A 10,593-nucleotide genomic window follows, 5' to 3' on the forward strand; every position below is an offset into this window, starting at 1 on the left:
ATGGTGGCTAGAGAGCCTCTAGCCACCATACCATCGTCTAACACACGGTCTAACAGCAGTCAAAGCGGAAATTCCCGCAGCGCAACTCCAGGAAGCGGAAACGCCGGAACCAAAAATTTTTAAACCGGAAATGCCGGAACCGGAAATACCGGAACCGGATTTGGTGTGAGGAGAAAAGGCGGCGCAATACAAAGGTTGTCGCTACTTAATAGCGTCCTCTATCACCTTGCCCCGGGGTTGCCCCGAAACCAGAATGGTGCGCTTTGCACCGCCGTGGTGGCGCACTGCGAAGGGTCAACATCGAGGACAAAACTGCACCCCGTGCAGGGTTCTTGCATGCAGCGCTACTTTGCCCCTGGCGAGCAAGACGTGCGCGAACACGCGCGCGCGCACATTTTGTTGTTTGCAGGTGCTGAGCATCTGCGGCAAGCGCTCGAACCTTGTCAAACTGCGTGCTCCGACATACCTGGTTGCAAGCAAACACCAATAGATCTCAGAATTAATCCTGACGACCCGTTCAACGAACCTGTCCACTTTCGGCCGCTATTCACCACATTGTTTTTGGACGACGTCGATCAGCATGCCGTCTTCGCTGTCAGATGAACTTGAAAAAAAGCTCATCGATTGCGGCAATTAGCAGCGCTTCCTTTCTCATTGCCGACATCTCCACTGGCTAACTCCGTCAACTCCGTTGCAACCGCAGCTGTCGGGCCAGAGCATCTGCGGTTCTGCAATCGGCAGTGCGCGCGCGCGTCCCACAGTGCTTGCTGGGATTGCACCCCGGCGCACCGCCGATTTTCTCGGTGCGAGACGGGGCAATGGAAAACCGCTCCAACAGGGTGCGCTTCCGGTGATCGAGGATGGTCGGTGCGCACTAGAGTCACTGGAAAAAATTTCAGAGTACCGCAAAGGTCGGGATTTGACTGGCAACACTGAGCGGCCACCGCCATATACCTTCCAAGCCGACTGTGTCGCGTGGAGGCCGCCGTGTTGGAAGAGCTTGATATTCAGTGACACATCGGGTTGAGTGTTTAATGAAGTACAACTACTTTGTGCCCGGAGATAATAGTTGCTAAGAACGAAAAGAAAACGTTATTTTGTGCGAAGTAATGCAGCCGGCGGTTGTTTTGCACTCCGATCGTGTTTACTGCTGGAACTGTGCTACGATTGTGGGCAGCAGCTTAGCGCTGCTATCGGGAGCTTATGCACACGTTTCTTTTCCCTTCCGCGGAGCGAGCTACGTAGGAGACATTTCGTCACTTCGAGCCGGAATGCGGCAAGCTTGTGCTTTTGGGCATGAACATCGTGGACCGCCGTCGGCTTCTATTGAATGTTTCCAAGCAGGACGAAACTAACACCTGACAGTGTCACCGGCACGTACGTTCATTGTATAATTTCACAAGCTAAATCGGATACATTTATTTAGTTTGTAATCGGATACCGCGCGTTCTCGACTCTGCCCGGCGACTTCGTCCGCCGTATACACACGACACACTGCGACTGCCGTGTGCGCACCGGTGTTTGGCCGTGATCATAAGACGATATGTGCGCAGCAGGCGTAAAAACCAACTTCGATTACCATTTTGCGCACTAAATCTTGTGGAAGGCCAATATGAGCCATTTGCGTTATTACAGCAACGTATATGTACTTCTGTACACTGATAATGCGCGAGAGTTTGCTACATTGCAATTTATGAACGCGGCTGTCTAGTGCGTCCATGAGCGGCTACTCTTAACTTATTTATGACTGTTTTCTTAGACTGCCAAGATATGCTGCCTGTGTAAAAAGAAAGCAGGAACGCCGGCTGGTGACGCAGCACTTTTTTTTTTCTAAATGACATGGGCGATATATAAAATTCTTGTGCTTTCAGAGTGGTTTATGTAACATGCATAGTGACAGAGTGAAACTAAAGCTACTGGGTGTTCTGTTGTTTTGTATTTCTTGTTATGCATCAAGCACGACAGTATATGGGTATGTACCGTAGCATTTCAACATAAAACATAATATGTATGCTGACTTCAGTTATTGCATGTGCTCGGCTTTCAAGCTCAGAATTTGAAGCATGTGTTGTGAATACCACCTGGCCATTGGTCTCAAGCTCGAAATGCGTATGTATAAATGACCAAAGGATAAGTGGAAAGAAGGAAGTATCATGGGCCTCGTATTGACCAGGTTTTTATTGACTGCGATCGTCACGATCTGCGAAAAACAAGTGCGATATGGGTCGAGTGACTCGAGGCGAGAGCGCGCGGAGAAATCATGCGAGTACCTGGTGCACGTGAGGACGTGGAATTCTCGCGCGACAAGTGTGCCTTCGCGTGCCACGAGCACGGAATAACCGCGTGTGTTGAGCAACAAACGCGTACACGTGTACCCGCGTCAAGCGTGCAATACGCGAAAGATCCCTACAATGAACTCCTATTTTCGTAGCATCGCTAACACCGCGTGCACTTCGCTTAAGTATCTTCTAAAACAGTGCCGAAAAGCACAAGCAAGGTATACTTATACCTCGCACACGCGGGTGTTTGTTGTAGGCTTGAAATTCTCCCGGCCGGTTCTGTGTGACCACGCAGAACGACGCTCTCGGTCATTTTTCCCGGCCGGAGGAGGAGTCAAACTTTATTGCAAATGTCCGGCGATGTGGGCGGGGTGGGGCCATAAGCACCCCAGCCTAGGTGACGGCCTCGAGTCCTTGGACTCGGGCGGCTTCCTCGGCGTGCCGGACGGCCCACAGTTGATCGGCGAGGTCGTGGCTGAGCAGGGCCGCCTCCCAACGCGCCCCTCGGTTCGAGACTGCCATTTCTATCCCGTTAGTCGGGAACTCCTGCTGCTGGCTACCGATACATGCCCGCAGCATGTGCTGCAGCGTCGCTCTGGCTCCGCACGCTTTACAGTCGTCGGACGGATAAATGTCGGGGTAGCAGAGGTGAAGGATCGCCGGGTTAGGATGTGTGTGTGTCTGCAATTGCCTCCACGCAACCGCCTGTTTCTTGTTTAGTTTGGCGTGCGGTGGTGGGTATTTACATCTGTTCAATCTGTAGTGTTGCGTGATGTCTCTGAAAGTGGTCATGCGATCCCCCCACGTCCACTTCCGCATCCCTCTCGTGGTGGGCGAGACGTCGGGAATGCCGGCGGGCGCCGCGGCTCGGCATGTAAGTCCTCGAGCCGTGGCGTGGGCCGTCTCGTTTCCCGGGAGCGGAGGGTCCGTGTGGGCGGGGGTCCATACGAGGAAACGGTCGTTTTTGCGGCAAATATTGCCCTGTTGAATTTGGAGAATGCGGGCCGCTTCCCAGGAGATCCGGCCGCTAGCGTAGTTGCGTATCGCTGCCTGCGAGTCGCTTATTATCACCTCGGCATCCGTGGTGGCTACCGCGAGGGCTATCGCTGCTTCCTCGGCCGCCTCCGTCGCTTCCGTGCGTATCGTCGCGCTCGCGACGCAAGTTCCGCTGTGGTCCGTGATTGCGACGGCGAAACCACGTTGCCACTCGTAACGGGCCGCATCTACGTAGACAGTTTCTTTGTTGCTGCCGTAATCTAGAAAAAAAAGTCTTTCCAGACCCAGTTCGGTTGCTGCATCCGAAGGCGCAGCAGCCAGGCACGATTTCCTTGCAACCAAAGGCGAGCGCGACAATCGGAACACAAAAAAACGTAGGGAACCTGCTCTGCCTGCGCTCTAACTCAGCCGGCCCGCCCGGCGCTTGGAAGGTGTATGGCGCCCATGGCGCCCCAGAGGTCGCGTGGCACGGTTGGGCCAATGAAGGCGCCGGCGGCGCGGGGAAAACGAATGCGGTACTCTGAAAGTTTTTCCAGTGACTCTAGGTGCGCACCGGTGCGGTTGATCGAGGATGAAAGTGCGCACCAAGGCGCCCCGGTGCGCACCGGTGCGAGTGATCGAGGACGCTATTAGGCACGCCTAGAGACACACGCCTACAACACGCGCTAAGAAACCTCCTCCCTAGTACCTAGACAGGGTCATATATTCAAGGAGCAAAAGCCCCCAAATTTTCTCTCTCGCGCCCGCTTTTACTCGAGCTTGCACATAAACGACTGGCGTTCCATCAAATGAATGCCTCGTCAAAGTGAATCATTCCATACACCATAAGATCGCCAGTTGTTTGTGCGCAGGCGCGAGTAAAAGTGGGCACGAGAGAGAAAATTTGGGGGCTTTTGCTCCTTGAACATATCACATATCACTCTGCCTAGGTACTACGGAGGAGGCTTCTTAGCGCGTGTTGTAGGCTTTTGTCCCTAGGCGTGCCGTTATTGCGGAGTGGGGTCGGGCGCTGGCTGCCAGCGCGGTAATGTAGGCGAAGCAGCGCCCGATGTGGTGACCGCTGTGTCGGACAGACTGACTCGCAGCTGCGGTGCTCGTGCTAAGTCAGTCGTGGCAGATCATAGCTTTGTTGCGCCTTACGGCAATGCACCGTGTAAATAACATCACAGATCTTTCTGTGGGAGCAGTAGCGAATGTAGTAGAGCCTGGGCTGCATATATTGAATATCTAGAGCGCACAGCACAGCGCCTTAGCAACCGCGGTTGAACACAATTGGCTTAAAGGCCGCCGGTGACGATGCTGACCCAGCACCAGCGCCGCAGGCGCGAGAAAGTCTGTCCGACGTACCATTAGAGGCAAAGTTCTCACCGGTGTTGCAGAAGTCGCGGGGCGTGGTAGTGCTGAACCTATAGCGTCACAATTTGGCGGCTGGACGTAATTACATTTATTCAATCGTGATTTTTACTAATTGTAACAACGTGTCATTGTTTCGCATTATTGGCGGCACCTCCGGGGCACCAAACGACGCCTCCAGGACGACGTCTGCGCTTGCCAGCTAGGGGTGTACCAGCTGTCCGCTATCGCGGACAGGCAATTTTTTATGCGAACACCCCCTGGCATGCTTAGGCCTCCGCGGCCTCAACCCACGGGCCGCCCTGCTTCCAGCTTTGATCCCCCGCTACCCCTTGGGTGCCCTGGAGATCCGGCGCTGTCCACTTTCGTATAACCTCAGGTGCTGAGACTTCCGTTGCCGATTACATGTGCCCTCCTGGAGCCCTGCTTGTATAAGTCCGCGCTATCGTCGCGACGAAAAAAGCGACCCGCGATTTATACAACACCAGTCAGGACATTGCCCCCTTCAGACACAGAGATCACCAAATGGGGCGTCCGTGCCCTGCCTGCAGCCAGTCTAGGGGACAAGCGCACACAACACGCGCTAAGAAACCTCTTCCTTAAGTGCCTATGCATAGTCATATATTCAGGGAGCAAAAGCCCCCAGATTTTCGCTCTCGCGCCTGCTCTTACTCGCGCCTGCGCACAAACGACTGGCGATCTCTCAAATGAACGTCTCGTGCATTCGCTTCATATGGGGAACCAGCGCTGGATAGGCGGCGCATCGAAAAGATAGAGTTACTGTATATGCTACCACAGGTAGCTACCTGTGGTAGCATATACAGTAACTCTACGAAAAGAGTGCGTTGCGCGCCGCACTGGCGACGAAACGCGGCATATTCCAGTCGCTCGACCAGACGACACACACGTGCGCGGCCGTATTATAACTCGAATGTTTCCGTGTTCGCGCCGCTTCAAGTGAACAGTTTTCGTTAAGAAGCTAGCGCCATCAAGTGAAGGTATGACGAAAGAAGCTTTTTAAGCTTTATATATTTGTCACAGTGTGTCGCGGCGAGCACGTGCGTTTCTTTAGCGGTTGCGCCATATGCCGTTGCTATGCTTGCGTGGCAGCCTGCTTCGCAAATCTAGCAGCTGTGGCTCCGGTCGTGCTGCGCTATGGTTTCGGAAGTATTAGTTGGCCTGAAGACATGCCATATTTCTCGGGCTAGACAAAAAATTCTAATGTTACTTCGCCACAGCAGTCAATGGAGAAGTAAGCTTTATCGCATCAGCTGACTCGCGCAAGCAAACGTTTGAGTGCTCCGCTGCTGGATCCGTAACAACGCTGGCTGCATTTAGCACTAATTACACAAATTTACCGGATGCATCTCAGCGCCGAGTCCTCATCCGCATGCGCATTTTTAAAAACACATAGACGGCTTAGTCGCGCGTGCGCCAGCAGTACGCGCATACAACTCGTATTACAAGCCAGCTTCCCTCCCACCTAACTCTTGGCAATGAATGGATAATATTTACCTTTCGTATCGTTCGCTTGGTGCGGTGTCGTTGGACGGGGCTTGGCGGTGGTATTGCGAAGGAAAAATGGTTGGTACATATGCCGGATGGTGCATCCCACGAAACACGCAAGCAGCTATTTGATGTCTAAAAGATGTCTTGAACGGCTAATTCAAAAGCCTAGTAGCTGTCTTGATCAAGACATATTGTAGCCATGGACGTCTAGAAGTACTTCAGTAAGCCCTGCTAACGTTACGCTAAAAGTTGGCTAATGGACAGCTTGACAAGAACAACTGAAGACTTTTATTAGACATTCCCTCAAATTTTTGCGGCAGCTGTTACAGTAACCCGACGTTTGCCCACAGTTACAATTTATTTTAAACGAGGCATGGACATCAGAAAAAATATTTATATTGTCGGATAGAGGATAGGACATAGGTAGTTTTTCCAGATATGAACCATGGGAATAGTGTAGTACAGCCTCATTGGTCAATTAGTGCCTTTTAATTAGACCCATCAATTGCATGCCGCCTGTCAGAATTATTTTGCAAATAAAAGATGATCTGTATTGTATGCTGATATCATTGCAATGTTCACCCACTGACCTAAATAAGAACATCTCTGCATGAAACACGTCATTATTGACAATACTTCGCCCTGCTGGGTCTCCACCAAATTGAAATAGTTTCTAGCAAAGAAAAATTTTGTGAGTGATGCTGCAGTTCAGGCAAAAATTACATCCTGTTTTCAGCTACAGGGGGCACAATAGCCTTACACCAGTATACGAAACAAAACGCTGTGCTGCAATGAGTTAAGAAATAAAGGATAGTACACATCTGGAAAAACTCTGCGAACCACTCTAACTAGCAATATAAATATATGTTTTCCTGATGTCCACGCTTCATTTAAAAGTAAATTGTAACTTACTTTGTGGGTGCCTCTTGTAAGGCAACGCCACATGCTTGCACAGCATCACGCAGAAATAATGGCCAGTTCTTCGGCATATCGTCCATTAGTGAATTTCTTGTACGTTGCACGTTACCAGAACTGAAAGATAAATCATAATATGCTGTTATTTTTTTTTCATAAAGTGTACGATGAGCTTTTCATGCATAAAAGATGATTGCAAGCGAAAATGCAGCAAGACATCAACTTCACACCACGTCACATACTCATACTTTATTACCTAATAAATGAGAAAAGATGCAGAAAGTGTAATTAACAAGAGTGACAAATAGCAGCAAAGGTGATCATGGATAAATCTTGAAGATGATTGCCGCCACTGCCGGAGCAGGCCAGCCTTTGTAGGAGAGCACTTGCTGCCCACAAAAGCTTGCTGTCACAGGCCACACGTGATGGTTCTTGTAGACATAGGCAAGGAATACCTGCACAGAAGAGGGGAAAAAAAGGCGAGCGAGGAAATGGGAAACGGGAATATTGAAATTGGAACTTCAATTAGCAATATCTGCTAAGTAAGAAGTTTGCCTCACATTAAAAATAAGTTTAAGCACTCCTTTCTCTTAAATTACGGGTATCTTAAGGTATGTACGCGATGATGTTTAAAATGACAAATATATTTCCTGGCATATACTCATTAAATTGCATAGCAGAGTCAAAGTCAGCCTTTAAATTAATATATGGTGTTTCATGGCTGAAAAGCCACTTATCAACCTGTCAAACAAGTCTGAGAAGCTTCCTGCACAATATAATCAGATTAAAACAGTAATCCACTCTGCAGGTAAATGATGTACTAGCTTAATTAAAAAGTTAAACAGCGTTTTATATTGTTGAACTAAAAGCAAGTTTGGCATTTTGCAGTGCCTAGCTGTTGCCTTTCTTTCAAACTTAAACATGACGCAGTACAGAGTAAGCAGGTAGCATGCAAAGGAGGACTGGTGATAAAGTAGTGTTCCAAAGCAACACTCCTAGCTGGATCAATCATTTTTGTTGATATATTTTCATGTGACCCTAATTGGCTTAGGGCAATACCTCAGACAAATGATGCGTCATACAAGATTGAAAGTATCTCATGATGTGATCAAACGATAACATTGTCCACTGTCTTGGAAGTGTTAACATGCTGTTTGCGCGAGAAAGCGCAAAGTGATACGTATAGGTAGCAAATTCATCTGTGCATCTATAGCCTGAGGTAATTCTGAGCATCTACGTTGACCCGCAATTGAGAAGCGACTGCACACAAAAAGGTGTATTCAAGTAATGGTCCATGCTGAATAATTGCCCACCTAGTAAAAAGTCAAATGTGGCAGGCTAATGGGCCAGGGCAAATAAATTGCTGAATTCTGACAACACCTCCAATTATATCATTGAAACAGGTGACAAAAAACAGCACAGGTAAAATTGCAGTTATGAGAAAATTTTAAAAGCACCTCTGCAAACTGCTGGAACCCTCAGCATCATGCCTGTTCTACACGCACATCTGTTGCAGCACAATCTACATCTCAGACGCAGGCGCCTACACACATCACTTTGTGATCCTCCACACATCACTTTGTGATCTCCTCACAACAAAGTTAAAAAACAGTCTGGCACAAGCTACCTGATGTGATTCATTCTGCAAGCGCCAGCCAAGTGCTGACGGTGGTAGAGCGAAATTGAAGTTTGTCCTTGTATGGAAGCCTCGGCCCATGTTTTATCAATTCTAGCGGCAAAGCACACCTTTTACAGCACACGTAAATCCTAAATTAGACTGCTTGCTGATGATGTACCGTAAATTCCTGTGAAGAAACTAAATCACACAGAAAGCATTTAGAATACCAAACTAATCAAATATTGGCTTGAATACATTTGTGCATTCGGGAAGCAAGGTGTAATGTACACTGTTGTAGCAAATTTTTACTCATGTATGGAATACTCATATGACACAACAGAGTTAATTTGCGAGTTCTTACATAGGACTGACTACCTACAGTTAAATTTTGTAAGGCTTAGGAGGAAAATACTTAATAGTAGAACTGTGTATGTACACTGGCACTGAGAAATTGGTTATAATAGTGGCAGCTTATAAAGGACCAGTGCAAAAAATGCCTGTTTTGAGACACCAACTAGCTATTTTACCACGAAGCGCTCCCTGGCCTTAACCCATATATAAAGCACTGGGAGGACCAGAGAGGGTACAGTACATTGGCTTACACTGATCACGATGAGGTCCCGTCATCCAGCTAGCGCCAAGGTACAAGAAGGATGTCCAGCCATCTATAGAGTGAAAGGAACAAAATAAGAGAGCATCACGTCAGTTGAAAGGCAGATTTACAATTACAAATAAGGTGACCCAGTCAAAATCATTCATTAACAAATGCCAAGCTGTCGTGATTTCACTCCCAGATGAAGCACCTACTAGGTTAAAGGTTTTGCTGCTTATTTAGAACAAAACACACGTGAAATTTGTACATCAGCAGACGATTTAATTTGGAATTGTATAGATGAAGTAAACACTGCAGTTATATTTTTGTTTTGCTATAAAGTGGGAACGCTACAAACTGCATAGCCACTGACACACACGCGCGCACACGCAAGAACAAAAGGACAGAAAATAGGGCGAGTCCAGTCTGGTTCAGCATTACAGCCAGCGCGTCGTCTTCGAATGCACTCCTTTCGGTTGGTTCGTGCTACGTTAACCACAAAGACTAACAAGCAGGGCAAAGTTCTGACTGGTGTTGAGGAAGTCGTGGAGCGGGGTAGTGCTGAACGGCTGAACACAAGCAGAACCCTCGTATAAAAGTAATGACGAAAACTCGCAGGGCAGAAGAGCCCATATATCAAGAACTGTCGCGGGTAACACCTAAAAATATTAACATTGTTGACGAGAAACGAAGTGCAATGTATTTCACTTACCGGAAAAAGTGTTATCCGAACGTGCGACGTACAAAGACACACCGAGACACGAAGGCGGCGAACACAGATCCCGCCATTGTGGTAGTAAGCCGTCGGCGAAAACGCGCAACACAGCCGATGTCACGAAGCACTGATGCAAAACACACGGCAAACAGCATCAGCACAGCTAAATGACTCCAATTAATATGCAGTATGAATGTACAGAACGGCTTAGAATGACGCACAACTGGCATAACGAACCCACGACCAGCCCACGACCGAGACATTGGAGACATTGCGGGCGGCAGTGGCCGTTTTTTTCAAACTTTCTGCCTCCCAGTGTTTCCAGCACAGAATGAGATGTCCGACAAATTTGGACTGTGTCGCCGAAGTGATCGCAGCGCGGTGGTTCTCACCGCTGTGCAACGCCGGCGTTTCGCTCCTGCTGCTGTCAGTATGCCTGCTGCGCGAGCATAGAATGGCTTCCAGGCGTCGTGTGCGCGCCCCGTATGCAAAACAACAACACGCCCTTGATTGTTGAAGTTCTGGTGTGAAATTACTTAATATCAAAGCCAATTAACTTATGTTGCTTCTAACGAGTTCGATTTGTCTGTGGCGTCTTTTATTCGCTAACGCCGAC

General features: G+C 48.7%; 1 long non-coding RNA gene across 1 annotated transcript; it reads right to left on the reverse strand.

Moving 5' to 3' along the window:
• Positions 1-7,286: 7,286 nt before the first annotated feature.
• Positions 7,287-9,361, reverse strand: LOC129383427 (uncharacterized). Its single transcript, XR_008611333.1, has 2 exons — positions 9,273-9,361; positions 7,287-7,507 (listed from the first exon to the last, which is right to left on the reverse strand). It is a non-coding gene; the product is annotated as an uncharacterized lncRNA (long non-coding RNA).
• Between the last annotated feature and the right edge of the window lie 1,232 nt (positions 9,362-10,593).

The sequence above is a fragment of the Dermacentor andersoni genome, chromosome 8 (genome assembly GCF_023375885.2).
Source record: "Dermacentor andersoni chromosome 8, qqDerAnde1_hic_scaffold, whole genome shotgun sequence".
Lineage (NCBI taxonomy): Eukaryota > Metazoa > Arthropoda > Arachnida > Ixodida > Ixodidae > Dermacentor > Dermacentor andersoni.